This window comes from Belonocnema kinseyi, chromosome 2 (genome assembly GCF_010883055.1).
Source record: "Belonocnema kinseyi isolate 2016_QV_RU_SX_M_011 chromosome 2, B_treatae_v1, whole genome shotgun sequence".
NCBI lineage: Eukaryota > Metazoa > Arthropoda > Insecta > Hymenoptera > Cynipidae > Belonocnema > Belonocnema kinseyi.
The window spans coordinates 17,705,037-17,711,628 of record NC_046658.1 but is presented as its reverse complement, the minus strand read 5'-3'; positions in this window follow the sequence as shown (position 1 = coordinate 17,711,628).

The following is a 6,592-nucleotide window of genomic DNA, read 5'->3' as shown; positions in this document are numbered from 1 at the left end:
CTCCATTTTTTTCGAAAGAAGAAAATCGCCGACCACACCAAACCCTTCTAACCTTTTACGCCTCTGCCAGAAAAACAACACGAGCTATATAGTCAAAACTGTGAACATATGATCGTGATGAGTGAACCAACACAACAAAACAAAAAATTTAAAACTTGAATCTACGTAGCCCGCGAAAATGGAAAAGTCACCTTACTTTTTGAACACACCTCGTACATTATGATAAAGCGGCTTTTTCTTAATTATATCTTCTATACTTGTCAAATGTCGTACTTTTTTCAGAGCCTTCGCAATCGAGTGTGGATTAATATTAAAAAACGTTGTTGCTCTCGCAACAGTGGAAATACGAGACGTATTTACACCTTTCCGGAAACCTCCACAAATAACGCATGAAGTGTTACTACAATTTTTTTCTTCCTGTGCATCTTTTCCTTGCTCATCGTTTTCTATTTCTTCGTTTGCCTGCATCCTTATCTCATCGTCGTGAGTCGATTCTGTTGTTTTTAAATGATTCACTGAATTTAATCGCCTCCGATTTGCTGCAGTCAAATCAGCTTCTTCGACACTGCAACCGAGTGTATATTTTTCTAGGCATCCTACAGTTCGATTTGAATGATATCGAAACTTGAATTCATCGTCATTTAAAAGTATGAGATGATTATACACATCATCCTTCTTAAGATTCTCTGCTGCCAAAGTTTTCACGCGACCCTTTTCTGTCGAGGAAGTAGCAATTGATCTGCGACTTTGACAGATTATGCACAAATTACAATCAATTTGAACATTACGCTTCAAAGGCACACCGCTAACTGCCATTTTTGCACTGAAATCCACATATAACACTGAACACTGAAATCGCGTGTATTTAAGAATACATTCAATCGAAGGATATTCAAAGCAGAAATGAGCTGCTACCTGGTTAACTTTCAAGTAAAGACTGAGTAGTTTAAGTCGCAGTTTTGTGTAAAAGGTGCATATTATAACGTCAATAATGCAATTCGTGAGTAACAGCAAATCTGGCTGTTTTCCTCAGATCTGAAATCGCTTTTCAGGTCAGAGGTGCAATAAAGGGCAATAAAGCTATTAAAGAGAAAGCTGTCATACCCTAGTAAAAATTCCTAATAGAATCCATATAGAAACCTAATAGGTGTGCCTTCTATTAGGTCCTACTACCTTTGAAAGCGGCATTTGAACTCCCATTCTATATGGCTTTCTTTTCGGTTTCTAGAAACTATCGAACTGGATATGATAAGGATCTGATGTGTTGTGTATTAGGTACTCGCAATGCACTACTTCTTGAATCCTATGTGGAACCTAATCGTTTTTCTATTTGGTCCCTGGCACACTGAGAAAAAAAATACTTCCGAATCAATGTTGGTTTAAATAAAATATTTTTAAATTATTAAAAAATTGATCATTCTTTAAATTCTGAAGTGTGATGCTATGTTACAATAGTAAAAAAGTTTAACTAGCACATTGCCATAATCTACATCCACACATTTTTTAGTCAAAGAATAAAATATTTATCCAAATGTAAAATAAATTTTCTTTGCAAAAGTTAAATCTAAAGATTTTACACCTTTCTGAAGCCTCTGACAAACTGTCCTACGTTTTCTCGTATTTTTATTGACAGTCGATTCTTCTTAACTATACTCCGCACGTTATTCTAAAACTAAAGTAATTGTTAAATTTGCCTAGAGAAGCATATTACTAATAACTAAAGACAAACGCAGTTTATTAAAATATCCGCAAGCACCGAGAATCGAACGCACGCACCGCACGCTTATAAGTCGAACGCCTAATTCCCGTAGCTACGATGCCACGCTGAGTGCGATATCATAAATGCTTGACGGCCTTCATCCGATACTTCAAAAATTAGGAAAAAAAGGTTTTTGAAGCTCGATTTGTTATATATGATTGTTAAACGTACTTAAATGATTTTAAATTAAATAGATCTTTAGGGGAATTTCTTTTTGAATTTTTAAGACACCAAATGTTTTATATTTTTTCAGAAAAAATGAAATTTTTAAAAGTTTGCCTCTCGGTGATTTTTTTCTTTTCAAATTTAAGTATAATTAAGCATAAGAGAACTTAATTGGTTTTTCTATTCGTTTTCTAACTTTTTTTTATCTGGTTCGTAGTGACTTGCAAAGTGGCTTCGATTAGTATCGGATGTGATGTTTATTCGGTACTCGCATTTCATTACATATCGGTTCCTAAGTAGCATCTAAACTGATTTCTATTCGGTTTCTAACTGCCATCTATTTGGGGCGGAGGAACTTTCAATGTGGATCTCATCAGGCTCTAATATGTGTTTATTTGGTATTTGTAATGCATTAATTATTGGCTCCTAAGTTTTCATTACATAGCGGCTCCTGAGTGGAAAGTAAATTGATTTTTTATTCGGTTTCTGATTGCCATCTATTTGGTGCGTTGGAACTTTTAATGTGGGTCTGATTAGGATCTAATGTGTTTGTATTTGGATTCGTAATGCCTTAACTACTAAGTCCTTAGTGGCAACTAAGTGGATGTCTACTAGGTTTCTAACTGGTATTTATCTGGTCCTCAGTAACTTGTAAAGTGGCTTCGATTAGGATCTGATGTGTTCTGTACTCGATACTCGCAACGCATAACTTATCAGATCCCACATGGCATCTAAACGGATTTTGTTTTCGGTTTCTATTTGTCATCTATTTAGAGCGTAAGAACTTCTGATGTGGATCTGACTAGGCTCTAATGTGTGTTTATGTGGAATTTGTAATACATTAAGTATTGGGTTCTGAGTGGCACCTAAGTGGATGTCTACTTGTTTTCTGACTGGTATTTATCTGGTCCGGAGTGACTTTCGAAGTAGCTTTAATTAGGATTTGGCATAAGAAATCCTAATAGGACCTCTTAGAACAGCAGTTTTAAACTTTTTTTATGCGTTAGAAAGCAGTACCTAATAAGTGTCTCGTAGAGCCACTTTGAAAATATTATTTTGAGTTTTAATGTCCGATTAATTTTAATCCGAGTTCCCATTTAAATTCCTAAGAGAACCTCCCAGAGAAGCAATTTTTTACTTGTGTAGTTCGCGAGAAAGTTGAACCTAAAAGGTACTTCATAGATCAACTTTATAAACCATTATTTTGAGTTTTAATATATGATTATTTTAATCTGGATTTACCATTAAAAATCTTAATAAAACCTCTGAGATCAGCAATTTTAAACTTTTGGCATTCGTAAGAAAGCAGAACCTATAAGATTCCTTTTATGGCCACTTTCAATGCAGATCTTCGAATTTTTATTTGATAAATAGAATTCCCTTTGACCATTAAAAACCTCATAGAGCCACATAGAGAAGCATCTTGTACTTTGTAATATTCCCAGTCGTGTTTTAAAAGCACATTAGTGCCTAATAGAGCCTATTAGCAAAATAAATTCAAGTTTATTTTGGTCTCAGTAGCCGTATAATTGCCGAATACAAGCCATTAGAAATCATATTCAAATAAAAGGGCTCTTAAGAACCACGTAAGACCACATAGAAAGTTATCTGCATCCTATATGATTTTAAACAGTTTCTATTGATAACCTATTAGGCAGTTTTACTAGGATAATCTCATTTATTTTGGCAGAGTACCGAAGTAACGAAAAATCTGGCTGTTTTCCTCCGATCTAAAATCGCTTTTCAGGTCACAAGTGCAATAAAGTGTAATAAACCTGTTAAAGAGGAAGCTACAGTAGATTGCTAGATTTTTTGTTTCTAGACAGTCTACATGTTGCAATGTATCGCTGCAATCAATAAGTAAATATAAGTAACTATTTTCGCACATCCGGTAACCATAGTATCACAATGATTTAAATAAGTAAGTAAATAAGTAAATGCCAGTTTATGAGTTCTAATATGTGCCTTGCACATGTTACAAAGAGTATAAGTTTCATTTTTTTATTGAATGGTGATAGGTATCTAAAATTTTGAGTTGATAATCGGGAAGAAAAAATGATTCATTGGAAAAGTTAGTGAGTTCGGAGAAAATCATTTTCCAATATGAAAAATCCGATATGGAAAAGAAGCGTTCAGTCCGAAGAAATTATATCTCAATTTTTTCAACTTTTCAGCGATTTTTCAATTTCAATTACTCATAAAAAATGAACTTCATATTTTGCAGCCTCTCGTGAAGAAGATGAAAATTAGTTTGGTCACAAAACTGTTAATATGTAATGCTTATGAAAATTTAATTTTTAAGTTTAAAAATTTGTTTAGTTACCTCCTTTAAAAATTGTACCCTTTATTTACTAACGCAATCACTGTTTGTAAATATTAGTACTATACGTTGTTATGAAATTATTATATTCTTATGTAAATATAAATTACAAAAAATGCACACACTTTTAACCATTGTATATATAATGATAAAGTAAACTATATAAGCAATGAATAAAATCACAAAGTTGACGATGAAACTTTTAGAATAATAACAGTTGATTAAAAAGTTGTATGTTGGTATATATTTATTCTGTGATTGAGTAATTGATTCGTTTTTACGTTGTCGAAATCTGTGATACAGCTTCAGTGTGCCCCCGTAACCCTTGCATAGTTTCTACGGCCCCTACGCCTTTGGGTCTAGGGTCTACCAGCCATGTGCGCGTCTTGGCCTGCTGTCCAGTTTACAGCTTCAATAATCGGCCTATCGTCATCCTCCAGAAAAAATTAGACTTTAATAACTTTTCAAGGAATAAAAAAACAATAAATTAATTGATATGACTGAATTCGCAGTAATTTTTAAAAATTTTCGTTTTTTATCCCGTCTTTCTACCACAAGCAGAAGCAGAGAAAGGCGCTCCAAGTTTAAACAATTGTGTGGGTCCTTATATTTAAATTTTGAAATTTTCGCTTATACCACAATATTAGTACTGCTTCACAGAATGAGTACTGTTCATACCTTAATCTCTTTTTTGGAAAGACTTACATCAACTCAAAGTGGACAAATTAAACAATCAGTCTAATTTGCATAAATTTTAACAATTTAATGATCATTTCGGATAAACTTTTATTTATCAAGTATGTGAGTATATTTTCTTGCAGAAATTTTGCCTCTAATACTAATTCGCTCAATGAAAAATTACTATTTGTTGTAACGTGATAAAAGGACTTGTAACAAAAGCTTTGTTATCTTGCAAATTATAAACTTTAGAGTAAGAGTGTTCATTACAAAATTGTGTATTTCAGTTGGCACTTTGAAAATATCCTTACTTTTTTTCATCCGTGAAATACTTTTTTGATTATTGATCAAAGTATTTTTTATCACTTATTTTACATGTTAATTAATTTTGTGCAATAAATATTCGTCGGATCGAAAAAAACACCAAAACAACTATTATTTCTCATGAGCTTGTCTAACAGGAGAAGAAAAAAAAATTTCATAAATTCTAAACTTTAAATGTTTAATCAAACGTTTATAAAAATATCAGTAATTGTGAATATCTCGAGAATGGCACTTTGCCAGAGTTCTGCTACACGGTTTTGGAATCAGGAGATCATTTTTCATAGGAATAAAAAAAAAACAAAAAAAAATCGCTTGGACCTCGCCAATCCCACGGAAAAAGGGTTGGCGTCTGGACTAATAACATCAAACATATTACTCAGTATTTCATTGCGCATACTCTTCGTTATACTTAGGGTACCTTTTCACGAAGGCCTGTTTTGAATTAATCGTGGAATTAATATTTTTCATAGGATTCATTTCTAGCTGCTTTGTTGATTTATGGCAAATTTGATTGGTTGAGAACCTAGAAACGAACTCGATGTTTTAAATTAATTCATCAGTTTATTCAAATTCGACCTCCGTAAAAAGGTACCCTTACTTTATAAAGTTGAAAATATACTTAAGGTATTTTCTTGAAAAAAAAGAAGAATTTATTAATCCTAAAATAGAATTTTTGACTGACATGTGATCTTGTAATTTCTTCAAAAAGGTTTTTAAAAAGTAGAAAAATATTCCAGGGAGAGGAATGAGGGTTTTGGAAGACTTCGGAGATATATGCTTTATTTAATTTGAGCAGAGTTTCCGCTTCAAGAGTACTTAAGAGAATGGCTTCGAGCCAAGAGGCCAGTCGGTTTATATAGGTTAGTGGTGAGTCATCTAATGACGTAAATGGTGGCCCTGATCACAGTTCCACCCTCCGGAGTTTAAATAACGTCCTCGTTATTTTTAAACAAGGGTGAAGAGGGTGAAGCGGCGTTGTACACGGCATGGGCTGCTGTTGGTGCTGTTTGAGAGTGGAAGATAGTGGTTGGGCTTCGGTTCCGGTAAATAGCCTTCCCGCATGGTTTGGAAAACAGAAGTATACGGGCTAGTCGGCCTAAACCGCATTTCCATAGCAGCCCCATCACCAGGAGGGCTAGGCTGGTGTACCCCAGTCGTTCTAGCCAGGTTGTGCCCGTATTCCACCAAGAGTTTTTGCGCCGTTCGGCCAAGACTGCTTCGTATTCCTGTTGGGCTGTTTCCAAAGTGTGAGCTGAAAGCTTTAGTTGCTGCAGATTAATGTGATTGCTGGAAAATAGGGGTAAGGGTATATCATTAGATAAAATTTGTAGTTCTAGATTTGAGAA